The sequence below is a fragment of the Mobula hypostoma genome, chromosome 9, assembly GCF_963921235.1.
Source record: "Mobula hypostoma chromosome 9, sMobHyp1.1, whole genome shotgun sequence".
NCBI classification, from domain to species: Eukaryota; Metazoa; Chordata; class Chondrichthyes; order Myliobatiformes; family Myliobatidae; genus Mobula; species Mobula hypostoma.
This window is the reverse complement of record NC_086105.1, coordinates 46,052,363-46,069,023: the sequence shown is the minus strand read 5'-3', so window position 1 is coordinate 46,069,023 and position 16,661 is coordinate 46,052,363. Positions and strand designations below refer to the sequence as shown.

At 39.9% G+C, this 16,661-nt stretch overlaps 1 protein-coding gene and 1 long non-coding RNA gene across 9 annotated transcripts in view; one reads left to right on the top strand and one right to left on the bottom strand.

The window, feature by feature from the left end:
* LOC134351697 (contactin-1-like) overlaps positions 1-16,661 on the top strand; it is a 752,292-nt gene that overhangs the window by 543,708 nt on the left and 191,923 nt on the right. The gene's annotated exons all lie outside the window — the stretch shown is intronic.
* LOC134351698 (uncharacterized) overlaps positions 12,383-16,661 on the bottom strand; it is a 31,629-nt gene continuing 27,350 nt past the window's right edge. Inside the window, exons 2-3 of the long non-coding RNA XR_010019237.1 lie at positions 12,700-12,804; positions 12,383-12,526 (exon numbers count right to left, since the gene is read on the bottom strand). This is a non-coding gene — a long non-coding RNA (uncharacterized LOC134351698). The remainder of the gene's footprint in view (positions 12,527-12,699; positions 12,805-16,661) is intronic.

Here is a 16,661-nt window from a genome sequence, read left to right as displayed (position 1 = left end):
GGAGAGTGCTGCACCCAATTTTTTTTGCAATAAGAGTTATGTTGGTGGCTTGGAGCCAGAGCAGTATCTGATTACAAATCACAACTCTATCATTCTGCCTCCTCCACTGCCCAAATTTTATTTTTTTTACTCCCAGCTGATTTTAATTTCCTAAGATAGGAGGTTGCTATGGTTTGTGATTTGTATTATGTCTATATGAGAAGTTTCTCCCTAAAGATTCATTCTGTTATGTATTAAAAATTAAGCGACCCGCTCATGTTCTTCTATTGCATTTCCTTTAGCACCTGTCAGTTACTGTACAGGACGGCAAGTCCAAGCAACACTCAAAAAAATTACACTCTGATTGTAAACAAATTAATCTCTTGAGGGCCCAGAGATTCTTCTGACAAGTTGCTCTGGTCTGTTTGTTTGATGCACAATAATGGATTTAATTATCCACAATCAAATTAACCACTAAATGAAAGCGTAATGTAAAGTGCAAAAGTAATAGACAATTAAAATGATGTGATTTTGAATTGAGAGCAATCTTCATTCAGAGTTGCTTGTGATGAATTATGTCACTAATAGGAAGGTATGCCATTGACATAATGTGGACTCTGGTCTGATTCTTTGCCTCTTTATCTTCTGTTGCTTTGAATATACTTTAAATAATCAGTAAAGAGACTAAGTCTGTTAGAATTGTGAGTAAGTTTCTATCAATTTCCCAACTTAAAGTTTCAAGTATTTATTGATAAAGAAACATCCATTGTAATGAAAAGTTGAAAATGGAGTCAAAGACTGTTTAATTCCACCAAGAGTTGATTGTTTTGCAACTACAGTATAGGTGTTGTAGCTTTACAATCCATTGTCGCTAACCAATAGCTATTTGATACATAATATCAACAACTGAATGAAAATAGTGCTTTGCCTTGTGGAGAAGGTGTGATAAACTGTGACTGGGAATTGGGGGATGTTAATGGGCTAAATAAAAAATTGGAGGAATTAGATTTTTTGTATTCTTATTTGACTCCTCTGAGCTGTTTGCAACTTAAGAATACCAGGCTCTGATCATGAAGAGAAAGGCAGAATCAGTCCGTTTTTGGCTCTCTTTTTCTATCATCAACTTGTCAGCAAAAAAATTGCACTGTGTTTTTCAAGAATCTTATTTAAGTGAAAATTCATTTTGTTCAATTCACTATTGATCGACTTGGCTTGAAGCAGTTGTAATTAGGAAGGGGAAATATCTCAAAGCCCTGCTCTGTGAATTCAGGCTGGCCTGAATAGTGAGTAAATCAGGGTTGGGTTGTAATGCCTCACAGCTTGCACTCCTACCCTGTATGGTTGTGCCCTTAAACTCACCCAAAATCCAAGCATTGAGGTTTATTTGTATCTGCAGCTTGAGGTAAGTTTTAATTGAGGAAAATAAGGACAACCAACATGGTACACACGTGGTTGTTGAAGATGAGGAAGGAATTCTCAGTGTGGAATATTGCTAGTTTACAGCATGCTGAAGAAGTGGAGTTCAGCGCCTTTCTTGAATGTCTTGTTCTGAGGAGCCTGCAAGTTCCAGTTCTGGATTTGCCATTCCTGCCAGTGACACTTTAATGTCAGGACACCTAGGACGGATTCTCTGCAGAAAATGAAGATGTGGCATGAATTAATGAGAAGATCAAAGCAAGTCACTACCTCGTCAGAAGTAGGTTTGGAACTTCAGGTTGACCTTGGCTGAAACCCCTTGCCATGTGGATTCCCAGTTGACGGTCAATGTGTTGTTCTTCCCTTTCTCCATGATTGATTCTCACATTTATTATTTCTGTGTTTTGATGCAATTTTAAATATACCTTTCAAGAACCTATATGTGACATCCTTTACCTTGCAAGTGCATAAGTTAATTGTCTATCTAGGTACGTGTTGTGTAAACAATTTAGTATTGGCATTGTTCCATCTTGCTTAGTTTTACCTTCAGTAATGTTCTACCTGTTGCCAGTATGTTGGCTGAGAAGTGTTGAAAAGTTTGTAACACTTATACAGGTTCAGTTTCTATTATTATTGTGTAGATAATTGTTGTTTATTGGGAGAAGAATTACCATCTGTAATTACCACCCTGTGCACCCTGGCAAAATGGGAAGTAATAAGTTCTAAGGCACGGTCAAATAGATAGCCTTATACTTTCATTGTAATTTCCATTATTATGTTTAGCACCTGCCATTGTACAGCAGCATTTATGATTTTGTTTAACATACTACAATCATGCACTTGCAGTGTCGCTTTCTACACCTTCATTACTCAAATCACTGAACCTTAAGAATATTACTTATCGAAATCACATGAAATAATCTTATAACTTTGCATCATTGTCTGTAATTAGCTTCCTTGTGTTCATTCATCTCTTCCCTTGTGGCGGAATTGTACAATGTATGTGTGTGCAACTTTGAGTCTGTTTTAATTTGTGTACATTAGCATATTTTCATCTAAATCTGTTTTGCAGCAGTTATTTATTACTGTATATATTTGTGTTTCATACTAGCAATGATGGAAGGGCATTAATTGCTGGTCACATGATGTATAGCAGTCAGGTAGAGTATAATGGCAGTAAGCCTATCAAACCAATTGCATCCACTGTCACCGAGTTAACCATACACTTTAGTCTTGCTGTCTTCATCTGTATGTACAGAATGCTCTGAAAGGTTTCTTGCTGCCTGTGCATTCTAGGTGTGGCTAAAGTGTACATTTGTATGTGCACTCCATGTTAGTATATTTCTTCTCAGATGGACAGTCTGACAATAGAATATTGTCAACACAGCTTTGGCAATTAATCTCACTCTACTTTCCTGTCTCTGAGATTTGATATGAATCATTAACTGTGGGTTTAGTAACATTATATTTATTACTGTTTTACTATCTGCATCTAAATTTAATCAGCAACAACTGACTCTTTGTACTGCTGAGAGTCAGATTTTGTTCCCTTTTAATTATTACTTCTGTCAAACCTTGTACCACACAAGACCTCAGGTGATATTGTCTTGCTTTTGTGATGCTTAGTAAACAAAAGCAGGGGCTATATATGCACTCAGTGGCCGCTATATTAGGTACATGAGTGGAACTTAATGTGGTATTCTGCTGCTGTAACCCATCCACTTCAAGGTTCGATGTGTCGAGTGTTCCTTAATGCTCTTCTGCATACCACTGGTTATTTGAGTTACTGTCACCTTCCTGTAAGCTTGAACCAGTCTGGCCATTGTCTTCTGACCTTTCTCATTAGCAAGGTGTTTTTGCTCACAGAACTGCCACTCACTGGATTTTTTTTCCTTCTCTCTGTAAACTCTAGAGCATGTTGTGTGTAAAAATCCAAGGAGATCCAGCAGCTTCCAAAATACTCAAAGCACTCAGTCTGGCACCAATAATCATTCTACATTTAAGTAACTTAGATCACATTTCTTCCCCATTCTAATGTTTGGTCTGAACAACAAATGAATTTCTTGACCATGTCTGCAGGCTTTTATTCGTTGAGTTGCTGCCACATGATAGGCTGATTAAATATTTGCATTGATAAGCAGGTGTAGCCTAATAGTGTGGCCACTGAGTGTACATATGAACCAAAAGGCAGTTTCTTTGGCACATTCTGGTACATTGACCATAGGTGAGATCTTCCGGTCAAGATGGCACCTGCATACAACGCTCCTTTGGTCGACATCTGGATGGATCGTGAAACCATCTTTTTCACTTCTTTTATGTTTGTTATGTTTGTTTTTCATCTTGAATGTGATTCTGGGACTGTTGGAGCCTGTGATTTGCTGTTTGGAGATCGTTTGGGTGCTTCAGTGCTCTGCAGTCTCCAAGAGGATTCTGGGAGGCAGAGGCAGCGTGAGTGAAACTCGTGGCGAGAAGGATGCAAGATGGCTCACGAACCGATGTTTGACCTCATTTTGCTGATTATAGCTTCCATTGTTGCCAAGTAAACTGATGGGGGTGATTGAAACATCAAGGCGAGTGCAGAAATTTGGAGATCGCTTGGGTGTTCCAGTGCTCTGTGGTCTCTGAGAGGATTCCAGGAGGCAGCTTGCACATAGCGGGCAGGCTGCAGGGTGGGGTGCAACCCAAAGTTGGCTCCATTTCACCGATTAAAGCTTCCAGTGTTTGCCAGTTAAAGCAATGAGGGAGATTGAAGCATCAAAATGAGTGCAGAGGATGAGCGCCGGCTGCTTGCCTTTTGATTGGTTGCTCCATACTGGAGATGGGAGAGCCCACTGCTGTGCCCAGAGAGTGTTGTCCAGGTTTTTCTGCGTTTTGGATGTGGACTTGGACTATGGTTACCTTTTTCCTCAGTCTTATAGTTTTTATATTCTGTGTTTTTTAACTCAATCTCCTCGTTTTGCCTGATATGTTTTGATTAGTTTTTGTATGGGAGGAGGTATTTGGCCGGCAATGTGCCTGAAACGTTTTTGTTCATTTTTTTGTGGGGAGGTGGGATTTGGGGATTGATGATCACGCTGCCTTTCTTTTCTTTCTTTGTTTCATGGCTACCCGGAGAACTGAAGCATTTCAGAGTTGTATACTTTGATAATAAATGAACCTTTGAACTTTTAAATAATAGTTACTGTGTATATCGAGCATACTTCACCTGTTATTCATAAGGTAATAACAAATGCTATTTCTAGAGGCAATATTGGAGTGCGCTATTTCAAAAAACAATGAATGTGCATTACACCAAGATTATACCCAGGGAAAGTAATTAGGCGATGGAATTGGTTTGAAAGCTGGCACAGACTTGATGGTCTGAAAGACTTCTTCCTATGTCATAAGGAAACATGAATCATCTCATTGTAAAAGCTCAGGATTTCACAAAGCACTTTGGAGCTAAAGAAGTACCTTTGAAGTGTTGTCACCTGTAAGCAATACAAAATACTGAAACCAGTGTGCATACAGTTCGAGGCATACATACAAAGATGATAAATGCCATGAAAACTATCGTTTTGCAACTGTAGCACAGTACATTGCAAACATGACAAATGCAAGTGACATAAACCAAATTATGCAAAATTTGCATGACAAAATAAACAAAAGTAAGCATAATTACATCATTGCAAGTTCAGAGAAATACAGTCTAAGACAGAATTACGGATTTTCAAGTTATTTCAAGAACCTGGTGACCATGGAGAAGAAGTTGTTGTTGAACCTTGAAATTTGTGTTTTCAGTACCTCCTGTCTATTGTCAGCAACGAGAAGAGGACAAGGCCCATATCTAGGGAGTTTTTGGAGATGGATATCACTTTCCTGAGACATAGCCTCTTATGAATGTCCTCAATGGTGGGAATAACCATTACCGTGATGTTACTGTCTTGAGTCCACCACTCTCTGTAGCTTCTTGCAATTCTGTGCACTGGAGTTTCCATACCAGGCCGAGATGCAACCAGAATGCATTCCATTGTACATCTGTAGAAGTTTGAAGATCTTACAACCAGGAATATGACATTAGTACCATTATCTGAGAGACAAGTATTGGCCAAGACAGCTCTTCGCCAATGAATGTCGTGGATTTTTTACGTCGAGGCAGCAGGGCTCTGGGTCCCAGAGTGAGGAACAACCTGAGGTTGGGCTGATTTAAGTGGCGGGCTACATTGAAAAGGTCAAGGTGTCGGGGCTGGAGGAGACAGGTGAGCTGGTGTTCAGTTCGTGGCTTCGCGAGGTTTAGCCATCTCTGCACTGAACAGAGGCTGCGCGCTGCACCCTGCATCTGACAGACTCCTTGATCAGCTACAGCGATGACAGGCTCCGTGGCTGTGGACTCACTTTTGTGAACATCAGTTCTGGATGTTATTTGCTTATTTGTTTTTTTTCTGTACAGTGTGTGTTTGACAGTTTTTTTAAAGGGGTTCTGTTTGGTTTCTTTGTTTAATGACTGCCTGTAAGGAGTCATATCTCAAGGTTATAGATAGTATAGACATAGATATAGACATACTTTATTGATCCAGAGGGAAATTGAGTTTCGTTACAGCTGCACCAACCAAGAATAGAGCAGAAATATAGAAATACAAAACCACAAACAATCAAACAACAATATGCAAACTATGCTAGATGGAAATAAGTCCAGGACCAGCCTATTGGCTAAGGGTGTCTGACCCTCCACGGTAGGAGCTGCAAAGTTCGATGGCCACAGGCAGGAACAACCTCCCGTGACGCTCAGTGTTGTATCTCGGTGAAATATGGCCGGAGTCCAACAGCAAAAAGTTCAATATCCGGTCACAAACATGTTCCTCGATCGTAATATGACCAGGATTGCACCAACCGTTGTTAACCAGAACAGCAAGCCCCCCACTCCTTTACGCTTACTGCTCTCAGTGCACTTCCGGTCAGCCTGAATGGTCTGGAAGCCCTCCATGGAAAAATTTTGGTTGGGTATGACCACGTGCAGTCCAAGTGGAGAACTCCTCTTCTCCATAAGTCTCTGTTGTCTCCACCTGGTCGTCTTTCCTCTCCTTTTTGATCCCCCTCTGCATCCTCTGTGTGTTTTCCGCCAGATTTCAGCTGGGGTGTTCGCCGCTCTGTTCACTAAACCGGCCGGCATAAGCGCAATCAGCTGGTCCCTGGAATAAACAATGCGGCCATCCTGCTGCCTCGCTAATGAGACGTGTCCGAATGTAACTATTTCCAGCACTAAAAACCCAAATAAAACTCTCTCCACCAGCATGTTAGAGAGGGTGAAGCTTCAATGTGTTACCGTGGGGGCGTCACGTGATGACGTGGGATTGAGACGTGTAAATTCAGCTCTCCCGCAACAAATCAGTAAAGTACCGTTTAAATAAAACAAAGTTGGTAAATATTTTTTGAAAACTATTTATAAACTTTGTAAGATTACTTTACGATATGCCTCCTAAACCGCAACAAAAAAAGTCTGCTGTTGCGAAGCAGCCGCGAGACGGGAAGAAAAAAGGGCCTACTGCAACGATGGAGCCTTGGACTCAGGTTGGATCTCCTTCGGTAGAACAGGGAGCAATGGCGGTGGCAGAGGTTGCTCCGAAGAAGATAACGGAATTGCGCATACGCAAAGAAGAGCACATGTGCAAATCGACACAACGTAAACTACAAGAATCGACACCCACTGCAATTGAAAGTGACTTAGAGACAGAACTGGATTCTGCAGAGAACACAGATGAAGAAGAGGAGGAAGAACTAGAAGCGATTGGAAGTAAAGGAGATGATAGAGACATAAGAGAGGCTGTATTGCAATCAACGGCTGAATTAAGGAAAGTAAGAGAGGAGCTTAGAGATACGAAGAGATGCTATAATAAAGTTATGGAAAGACAGGACAAAATGGAAAAGAAGCTTCAGAAGATGGAAAGAGAAATGGGGCTTATGAATGATAGAGTGGAAAAAACAGAAAATGATTTGCTTGTCTGGAACTCGGAAAGAAACCGACTCTTGGAGAAAGTGGACATGTTGGAAAATTTCAGTAGACGTAATAATATTAAAATTGTTGGTCTTACAGAAGGTATGGAAGGACAAAAGCGAATAGAATTTTTTCAAAGATGGATCCCGGAGGTTTTGCAAATAGGAGAGGAGGTTCGACCAATTGAAATTGAGCGGGCACATAGAGCTTTAAGACCAAAACCAAAAGATGACCAATATCCACGACCGATTTTAATAAAATTCTTAAGATTTCAAGACAAGGAAAGGATTCTTCAGGCAGCTGTTCGAGCTGCCAAAGATAGAAAAGGGCCATTGATAATTAAAGGGAAAAGAGTTTTTTTCTACCCTGATACAAGTTACGAACTTTTGAAGAAAAGGAAGAAGTTTAATCCAGTGGAAAAAACCCTATGGGAGCATGGTTATCAATTTATACTGCGTTATCCTGCAACTTTGAAGATTTTTTTGTCTGGTGGAGAAAAAAGATTTTTTGATGACTACCAGAAAGCAGAGCAGTTTGTGCAAGATTCTCTGAATATTCACCAGATACAAGAACAAACTCAGGAAAGCGAGATAGATGGAAGATGAAGATTGGGCTTAAGAATGGATTTGTTGGATTTTTGAAGCTGGATGAATGTATAAATATAGTATTAATTATATGAGGGGGGTAAGAAAGGTTAATACTGGAGGAAATTAGCTGGGAATAATACTAATTTTGTCTATATATATATATATATAACTTTTTTTGTTGCTGGGGAGCTGGAAGAAGCACTGGTCGATTGCTACGTTAATCATGTGTGTAAGCGTGGCTTTTGCCGCGACCCGTAAATTGGAGGGGGGTAGTGGTGTGTATCTTTTCATTCACAACATTAGTGGGGGGGGGGTATTTTGTTTTTTTCTTTTTTTTCTATCTTTTTTTTCTCTTTTTGCCTGGAAGGTTGGGGGGGGGAACACATAGCACCATGGTGAAGTTTAAAGAGATTCCCCAAGGAACTATGAGAGTTGAGAAGATAAGTAATGTTTTAGATTGGAGTAACTTTGTTAAGAATAATGACTAATTTATTGAATTTTTTGAGTTTTAATGTTAATGGACTTAATGGACCAGTGAAAAAAAAAAGAATCTTAACATATATTAAAAAAAAATGAAGATAGATTTAGCTTTTTTACAGGAAACACACCTAACAGAAACAGAACATCAGAAACTAAAGAGAGATTGGGTGGGTAATGTTGTTGCGGCCTCATTTAATTCAAAAGCGAGGGGAGTAGCAATTTTGATCAATAAAACGTTACCAATTAGAATACAAAATGTAATAACTGATTCTGCGGGGAGATATGTGATTATACATTGTCAACTTTTTTCCGAACTATGGACTTTTATGAATATTTATGCACCAAATGAGTCTTAGATTAGTACAATATAATTTTTTACACCAATTATATATTACGCCACAAAAAATAAATAGATTAAATTCAAATATATCTGATAAATGTTTTCGGTGTAATCAAGAAATTGGTACTTTTCTACATTCTACTTGGTCTTGTTTTAAAATTCAACCCTTTTGGATAAATTTAAGAATCTTATTGGAACAAATTACTGGAATTCAACTTCCACATAACCCTGTATTATTTCTATTAGGTGATATTGAAGGGATAAAACCGAAACTTAAATTGAATAAATATCAGAAAGAATTTATAAAAATTGCATTGGCAGTAGCTAAGAAGACTATAGCAGTTACTTGGAAATCTGATTCGTATTTAAGTATGGATCGTTGGAATAATGAAATGGCTAGTTCTATTCCACTTGAAAAAATTACTTATAATTTAAGAGATAATTATGTAACATTCTTGAATATTTGGCGCCCTTATTTACAAAAGATAGGATGTCATACTTAAGTGCTCCGACAAAGAATTTGGTTACTTGGGGAAAGTAACGAATAATTATACCAAATTTATTTCGAATCCCATGGAGCGTGTGGAAACCTTCCAATACCCAGGTGGCTCTTCTTTTTTTTTTCTTTTTTTCTTTTAGGTAGGACTATATATATGGGGGGGGGAGGGTTAAGGGGAGGGGGGGTAGATTTTATCTTTTCATGTATTCTTTTTGAAAATTTAATAAAAATTATATATAAAAAAAAATGTGTTACCGTGAAAAAAACACAACAAATAATGTAAGTTAAAAAAGTAAGAAGAAAAAACTAAGAAAACTGGTCGGAACGGCTGTAGCAGGCTGCATGCACAACCGGCGCATGCGCCCAAAAAAACATACATACTTTGATAATAATACTATCCTTAACCCTCACATGGAGAAAAGACAGAGCATTATCTTATCTGAAAGGAGGCATCTCAGACATCACTGGCATGTCTTGGTTGCTGGCAACCAAGTTCTTGTGTTCAAGTCTCTGCAATGTGGTCAGAATCTACAAACTTCTGACTCAAAAGCAGGAACCTTCCCAATCATGAAATTGCTGACACCCTCTAACTGAATAACGAAAATGTTGGTATGTGAAATAGAAGGCAGTTTTTTTTTTGTTGCCATCCACAATTAGAAGGCCCTAACTTGGCACATTGTGTCCAGCTCTCTGTGGCAGTAGAAAGCAGCAGTGACAGATCTGTGGAGGGCAATCTGGAATCAAATCATGAAGGAGGAGAATTCCATTTTAATTCCATATCCCATTCCCATTCTGATATGTCTGTCCACGGCCTCCTCTACTGTCAAGATGAAGCCACACTCAGGTTGGAAGAACAACACCTTATGTTCCATCTGGGTAGCCTCCAACCTGATGGCATGAACATTGACTTCTCTAAATTCCATTAAACCCCACCTCCCTTCGTACCACATCCATTATTTATTTTCTCTCTCTCGCTCACTCTTTCTCTCTCTCTCTCTCTTCCTTCTCCCCCCTCCCTCTGTCCCTCTCACTATAACTCATTGCCCATCCCCTCTGGGCTTCCCCCCTCCCCCTTTCTTTCTCCCTAGGCCTCCTGTACCAAGATCCTCTCATATCCCTTTTGCCAATCAACTGTCCAGCTCTTAGCTCCATCCCTCCCCCTCCTGTCTTCACCTATCATTCTGGATCTCCCACTTTCAAATCTCTTACTATCTCTTCTTTCAGTTAGTCCTGATGAAGGATCTCGGCCCAAAACGTCGACTGTACCGCTTCCTATAGATGCTGCCTGGCCTGCTGCATTCACCAGCAATTTTTATGTGTGTTGTTTGAAATTCCAGCATCTGCAGATTTCCTCGTGTTTGCGTGTTTAAAAACAACTTCTATTAACTCTTCTTTGTCTATCCTACCTGTTAGATAATGTGCTTCTTTTAACGTTGTTAAACAAGTTCCTTCAATCACACCATGTATTCGGAATCTCCACCCTTGTGTCATTTCTGGTGGGTAAAATTGCAAGGACATGCTCTCTTCTCAATGATGCCATCAGGAAGAAGGTACAGGACCCACACAACCAGGTTCAGGAACAGTTATTACCCTTCAACCACCAGGCTCTTGAACCAAAGGGGATAACTTCACTCAACTTGACTCACCCCATCATTGACTCACTTTCAAAGACTCTTCATCTCATGCTGTCAATATTTATTGCCTGTTTATTATTATTATCATTTCTTTCTTTCTTTCTGATTTGCACAGTTTGTGTCTTTTGCACACTGAGCGCCCAAGTTGGTGCGGTCTTTCATTAATTCTATTCTGGTTATTATTCTGTTGTGGATTTATTGAGTATGCCCACAAGAAAATGAATCTCAGGGTTGTATATGGTGACTTGTATATACTTTGATCATAAATTTACTTTGAACATTGAAATTTGAATGTTGGGGCTGGGTTGGGTGTGAGAAACAGTATTTTTTAAGTGAAGTGTGATGATCTGAAATTTACTTTCTGTAAGAGAGGTGGAAGTACAGTCAGTCAAGGAATACAGAAAGGAACTAGACAGAAGCATGTGAGAAGGTACCTTTTTAGGGATATGGAAAGCAACAGGATGTGCCAAAAACCAGGATGGGATTGATGGGTTAGATTGCCTCCTCCAGTGTAATAAATATATGATCTTGTCTGTCCCTAATATCTTCTTATTGAGTTAACTTATATATAATATTCTTGTGAAGCTATTTGATTTTGTTAGTTTGTGTTTCTGATGCAGTTTCAAATATTGTTAAGTCAAAAACAAAAATCTGTGCCTCTACCCTGGATTGCACCAATCCCATGTAGTAATTTTCCAGTAGTTCTTGACTCCCCACCCAGCAACATGCCAGATTTAGCGTTCTTTCTTTGGAACTGCTCTGTGCCTACAGTGATCTCCACTTTAATTATTATTTCAAATCATTCATTCCCTGTCTTTCTTCAATTCTGGTTTTACGCTTTACATTCATCTCTAACTTAAGATCCTCCCTCAATCCAGCTCTGTAATAAAGCATTTGGTCATCCACCATAAAAACCTCATTTGTGGTTAAAACTGAGCTCAGTCTTCTTACATCCCCTGAAGCATCTTAAGATGTATCACAATGTCGAAGGCTTTATATAATTGTAAGTTGAAAAATAAAAAGTTTTCTCCAAGTTTCACTGAATTTATAGGAAAACAAATTTAGTGTGTTGATTACTCCTTTGCCTCCAGAGAGCTTCATGTATTAAAACTGAAGGAAAGTTGATATAATTACAGCTTCAGAGTGGAGTATGTGTTACATTGCAGATTCAGTGAAACTCCTATCTCTCCATTTCAAGCAACACACATAGAAGTTGCTGGTGAACATAGCAGGCCAGGCAGCATCTCTAGGAAGAGGTACAGTCGAGGTTTCAGGCCCAGACCCTTCGTCAGGACCCTCGTGTTTGCGTCTCTCCATTTCAATATGTTAAGAGTTTTATAAATGTCCTTATTTCAGTTAAGAAGTTTTCGGAAGCCTTTGTTAGCTTGCTAGGTTACTATGTAATGAAAGACAAACATATTAAGGAAGTAGTAAAAGAATAAGTCATGTCAGCTCAAATAATTCTTTGTTCTAGATTTATTGATGTTCTACAGCAATGCCATTTCAATTCAGCATCAGCAAGTCAAGATATATTTTTCACCCGACTTTAAGGACATCGATGCTGGAAATCCAGAGTATCACACACAAGGTGCTGGAAGAACTCAGCAGGTCATGCAGCATCTATGGAAGAGGAAGAATAGTCAACAGTTCGGGCCGAAACCCTTCATGTTTTGTGCTTCAGTCAGTGACCATTCGAGCAAACTGTGCTCCTGTGATCTCATTCAGCATCAGGCATCTCGTTTAGGCGTACAACGTTCATACACTTCTCAAACGCAAATGGGCTCTGTACCTACCTTGTCAATCAAGTCACGGTTGACACAGTGGGGGGGGCTGTTGCAGGAAAGCATCCACAATCAATTTCAGATGTGACCCTGTGCTGGCTTCCTCTTCGTCTTGTTCTTCAAAGGAATCAAAAAGAATTTATGGGTAGCACGGCAGTTAGCATAACTCCATTAAAGTGTAAGCAACCGGATTTCAGTTCCTGCTGCTGTCAGTAAGGAGTTTGCACTTTCTCCTTGTGACCACGCGGGATGGTTTCTGTGATGTAGTACTCTATGACTCTCAACGGTTACCAAGACCATACATTTGAGATTCTTTCCCATTCTTCCTCTTTCTGCTTTTGAGGTTTCTTACTGTGACCCCTTCTTTTCAATTTCTGATAATCTACCCCAATGTTCCCTTACATAGACTAGTGCTAAATTTTGTTTCATAACATTCCTATTAAAATGCCTTGGGTCATTCAACTGACTTGAACTGCTGAATGGGTACAAGTTATAGTTGTCATCTAAAGGAGAGACAGCAGGTGTTCCTGCATTCTTTAAAACCAGATAGACAAGTCCAGCTAATCCAATGATATCCAGCCAAGGTTAGTCAGACATCAATGTGCATCGTTTACCACAACTTGTTTAGCAGAGTGCCTTAATGAACCATCAATTATGGGCAAGTATTCATACCAAGAAGAGAGGCTAAGGAAGATTGGGGCGGTATGCTGTGTCATGGTTAACTAGCTGTAAGATCTCTTCTGCACAGGTTTGTTTGTGCATTTCACGTCATCTTAATCCAACAGTGCAACAGAAGAATTGCACAAATCTAACTGTCATCATCAGATACTATGGAGAACCAATTATCATCATAGTGGGGCACAGTGCCACAGCTGGCAGAGCAACCAGCTTCAGCAACCCGCGTTCAATCCCTGATGCCTGCATTTAGATCGTCCTTACTTCAGAGAAGCAAGAGGAATCAGGTGCTCTGAAAGAAAACACCAAGTGAAAGGTTGTATTAACATGGATGGGATTTGTAGGGTATTATCAGAGAAAAACCAACAACTGGCATTTTCTGTGACCAAGGCAGACAGTTCAAAAGTGATAATCTTGTGGAACCCAATGGCAATACCTAGTTTTAAAAGGTTGTTTAATTCTACAATGATATATTTTTTAAAAATCAAACACAAAGGCACACAGTGGTAGAAGAACAAGCTAGATGTGTTAAGTAGAATGTTACTGTGTTCCTCAAGAAACTTTTGACTGAAGTCTTCTGTTTCACCAGTTACTTCTTCTTCCCCTATGATGTCATCATTAATATCCAAATTCTCCAGTTCCACCTCCAGCTCTTTCATACCAATCAACTCTTTGGCATCTTTTCCGTCTGTGGCAAAAAGTTTGTATATAAATATCTGGGGGAAATTTGGTGAACTTAGATAAAACGTTTGCAGTGTTATCCCTAAACAGTCATTCAAAATAGCCATTCTATTTTGAACTATTTGTTGCATCAGAATTAGGTTTATTGCCATTGACAAACAGTATGTCATGAAATGTTCAGCACAGCATTGTGGGCTGAAGGGCCAGTACTGTTCTGTAGGTTTTCTATGTTCTATCTCTTGCAAATTATTTATCTATTGTAATACTGAGGGAGATTAATGAGTGACACTGATGTGCTGAGTAAGAATGGAGTTGCTTCAAAATATTCCATTTCAGTTATTCAGGCAGAATGTTCTTATTTGGGAACTAAAGAAATCTTTCTTTGTACCTTTTTTGCAACTTGTAGCATTTCTCCTCATGGAATTTCACAATTCTGCCTTTGTGGCAATGAATATGGTAACTTGTCTCAGTTTAATCTCTGCTTTAGTTGGCCAGCTCAGGATGCTGTACAATAGATCCTAGTCTTACATAGCCTATTTCTGTAGTAACATGCCATACTCCCACAGAATCAATCATTTCTCATAACGTTGAGCAAAGAAACTCAACAATGATTTCCTGTTTCTGAGGAAAATGCTGTGTTGTACTTAAATGTTTAAGAAGTGTGAGCTGAACCTGTACTGTGTAGTCACTTACCTCACTTACTCTGAACATGTTGAACCCCATTTGAGGAGATGATGCTCATCCTTTGATTCCTTGTAGGTGTGGTCATTACTCATCTGTCAGTTAAGGAGATGTGTTGCTTTAGAGGTGACGGTTAGGCTTATTACTGGTCTCAGACCTGGCTTTGCTGTACATTAACTTCAGGATGGAAGCACATTGTAGTTGGGATTGCTTGATTGAGAGCAACAGGAGAACTGATTCACTTATAACTCCCTGTATCAGAGTTGTGAAGCAACTTCCCGTACCTTGTCCTTTTTTCTAGCTGAGATCAGTTAACTTGGCAGAGATGATTGAGCAAATATCCCTGTGGTCTGTTGACAACACTTTCTCACTGATATGAGGTTGACAGAGTTTGAAGTTTTGGGAGCGGGATTTGTCTCTTACAGCAGCGTTGCTGGTCAAGGTGCTGCTTCACAACTCCAGGTTCACCCCTGACCTCTGCTGCGGCCAGGTATGTTTTCTCCCACATCCCAAAGGTGTGCAGATTGGCTATCGTAAATTCCCTTGACCTTTGTTGAGTGGTAGAATCTGGTGGGAGTTAATGGAGGAGTAAAATTGGGATTAGTGTAATTGGGCAAGTGATGTCTCAGTGAGCCAAGGACCTGTTTCCATGTTGCAGGATTCTATTTCTCTGTGACTGAATAATAAAGCATTTCAAAGCTCAAAGTTCAAAGTACATTTATTATCAAAGTATGAATACATTGTACAACCTTGAGATTCATCTAGTTGCAGGCAGCCACAAAACAAAGAAACCCAAAAGGACCCATAAAAATAAAACCATCAGATACCCAATGTGACTAGAAAAAAACATATCATGCAAACAATAAAAGTAAGCAAATTGCATTCAGAACAAAAGTGAGTCCAGAGACAGGAAGTCTGGAGCAGGCCTCGGTTCAGCGCAGTCTGGAGCAGGCCTCGGTTCAGCGCAGTCTGGAGCAGGCCTCGGTTCAGCGCAGTCTGGAGCAGGCCTCGGTTCAGCGCAGTCTGGAGCAGGCCTCGGTTCAGCGCAGAGCCGAGTAAACGTCGCGGAGTAGTGAGTGGAACCGGCCCGGCCCTCGCCTCTGATCCTGACAACCGACAGCATTTAATACCTGCCTGTCTTAGGAAATTTGATGCTGGTTCCTCCATTCTGGGAGAATGTTGAATGCAGGCAGCTCTGGCACCTTTTAAAATTAACCTTCCTAGCTCTGCCTGAAACATCAGCTGCCAGTCACAGCTCAGAGACAACCGGAGCTGTTGCAGCAATTTACTTGCCTTTGTTTCCACTGAGTGGACAAGTGCACTGAGGAGAACAAGATCTGACTGTCTTCTCCCACATAGCCCAGCTTCCAGCACCACACTGCTTCTGATTACCTGGCCGTCATGAGGAAGTGATTAAGTTTCTCGAGGAGATTAGGAAGAGATGATCTCCTGGCTCAGGCTAGAAATTTTCTCATTTATTTAAATGGCCTTAATTGAGAAAATGTAGGATAAAGGTACAGGATACTGACTTCAGGAACCCAGCACAGTCTTCAGTGAAAAACTGCCTACCATTGAATACCACCTGCTCCAGGAAATCTCTCCCTGTTCTGCACTGGCCATCCACTTCAAGCAGATGTTTGAGCATAAGATGACATCCAACTGTCCATCCAGGTTCAGCAATACTTTCATTCATGAGAATATAGTTTACCTTCTGTGCAATCTTCATCCAACGTGATATATGGACAAGTTTTCCTCATCTGCCCACGGCAAACTATTTGCTTGGCTTTGAACATTCTTTTCTTATAAAAATTGCTGGTTATTTTTGCAGGGGTACTTCCAGGAATAGTCGTGGAAAATTGACTGTTGAAACAGTAATGAATCCCTGTGAGTTGAAACCATATCGACTGTGTTGGCATTTTAATAACAGAAAATGAAAT